General features: G+C 40.2%; 1 pseudogene; it reads right to left on the bottom strand.

Annotated features, from left to right (window-relative positions):
- Nucleotides 1-591: 591 nt before the first annotated feature.
- LOC123821252 lies at nucleotides 592-1,564 on the bottom strand (annotated as a pseudogene).
- Nucleotides 1,565-2,301: the final 737 nt, after the last annotated feature.

The raw sequence follows: 2,301 nt of genomic DNA, 5'->3' as shown, positions 1-2,301 counted from the left end.
ATGCCCTAAAGCAAATCTGAGTATAATGAATGAGAACCTGCTTTGATGTAATGCTACTGGAAAGCAATAAAAGCCTGTCCAGGCAAGGGTTGAGGTGCTCTCTCTCTGTCAGAGAGTGGCCATGTCATCCCTTTTTTCTCCACAGGACTTCTGTAGTCCATGTGAATTTGTTTGTTGCATCATAACACCATGGACACTGCTGGCCAAAGTCCACATCAATACACAGTCATAACTGTAAGCATCCCTCTCATTTCAGGATAAGCTCCTATTATAAGTAGACACAGCCTTAAATGCTTGGAGGTATAATAACCTTAACTTATGGCAGAGAACACCTTTTGAAAAAAAATAATATTTTAAGAGTATTTTCAGCATATTAAGTATTTTTTCATGTTTTTTTTTGTTTCTGATTGTAAATGAATGTTATTAACAACTCACTATGTGCCTTGAAGTTACCATTGACATCAGAAAATCCACCCCCTACCTTCACTGAAAAGCTCCACACACAATATAACATATGGACCAATATATTTAGACCACAGTCAACTCAATTTCCTTTTGTTGTTTTATTTATGGCATATTATTATTATCAAATCATAAAAAAATATCAAACTTCACTACAAAAAATATTCTGCTCAGCTCTGTCTTCAGACCCCCCTTAATGTCACTATTCCTGAGACTATAGATGATGGGGGTTCAGCATAGGGATGACCACACTGTAGAACACAGATGCCATGTGTTCTGGTCACTAGAGAAGGTGGACTTGGGCATCACATACACAAATGTGACAGTCCCAAAATACAGAGTGACCACTGTGAGGTGGGCAGTGCAGGTGGAGAAGGCCTTGTGATGCCCCTCCTTGGAGTTCATCTTCAGGATGGTGATGAGGATGTAGATGTGGGAAAGAAGTGTGACAAACACTGTGACCACAACGATGGGGCCAGCAACAAATGAGGGGACAACTGCAGGGATACTGCTATCAGAACAGGAGACTTCCACCAGAGGAGCAAAATCACAGAAAAAAAAATGATTGACATGATTTGGTCCACAGAACAGTAAAATATAGAAGGAAATAGTAAAAGAGCAAGAATTGAGAAAACCACCCATGTAAGCCACTATGATGAACTGAACACAGACTTGTGTGGACATTTTGGTTGAATAAAGCAGTGGGTTGCAGATTGCCACAAAGCAATCATATGCCATCATAGCCAGAAGGAAGCACTCAACTACCCCAAAGACAGCAGTTGAACCAAGCTGCATGCCACATCCATGATAGGAGATTGGATTTCCCTGCACCAGGAAGTTTTCAAGCATATTGGGTGTGACAGAAGTTGAAAGGCCTATGTCAGCAAAAGCCAAGTGGCTCAGAAAAAAAATGCATAGGATTATGGAGCTGAGAAGAGATTCTGATAATCAGAATGATTGTGCTGAGATTGCCAGATACAGCCACCAGGTAGATACACAGGATGATCATGATGAGGATGACTCCAAGGACTGGGTCATCAGTTAAGCCCAGTAAAATGAAGTCTGTCACTGCAGTGTGGTTCCCAGGCCCCAGGGAATCCATGAAATAATGTTGCTGCTACCCAAATGAACCTGTCATGAAACATTACATTAATGTCATTACTCAAATGTAAAATCTAATGAACAAAATAAACTGATGAACAAAATAAAACCAGAGGCATGGATACCTGGAACAGACTGACAGATCTCAGAGGGGAAGCGGGTGGGGGAGGACTGGAAGAGGTCAGCCAAGGAACACATATGCATGTATGCATAGCCTATGGACACAGACAAGAATGTGATGAAAGCTGGGAGTTGTGGGGGACAGTGGCTGGGTGGAGAGAGGCAAGGGATGGGTGAGGGGAAATGGGGAATATCTGTAATAGTGCCAACAATAGAAAAGGTGTGAATTCAATAGTTTATCTTCATTAATGCACATAAAAGTTATTCTAAGCAAAATAATTACTCAAGCTAAGTTTGGACACCTTTTAGAATCCAGAGTTATGTGCATTGAATCTTGTATATTTTTGACAGCTAGTGAGTGGGGAGGTTAAGGGATGGAGGGATTGGGCAGAAAGGGAAGGAGTCATGGAAATGGACAACAGTGTAGTGATTGATGGTGGGAGGGGGTATAAAAGGACTAAATGGTAATGGAAAATGAAATAAAGATAAAAATTAAATTGTTTTATCAGCAACACTAGAGAACCTGCTTCAAATAATGTATTACTTTTTCTCTTTATATTATCAATGTATAAAATGTACTTAAAGTGGCTTGAAATCTAAGCACTGAAAATACAAAAA

This window comes from Phyllostomus hastatus, unplaced genomic scaffold, assembly GCF_019186645.2.
Source record: "Phyllostomus hastatus isolate PE091 unplaced genomic scaffold, TTU_PhHast_1.1 phas_contig_399, whole genome shotgun sequence".
In the NCBI taxonomy this organism is placed as follows: Eukaryota; Metazoa; Chordata; class Mammalia; order Chiroptera; family Phyllostomidae; genus Phyllostomus; species Phyllostomus hastatus.
The sequence above is the reverse complement of the archived record's forward strand: the minus strand, read 5'-3'. Positions and strand labels throughout refer to the sequence as shown.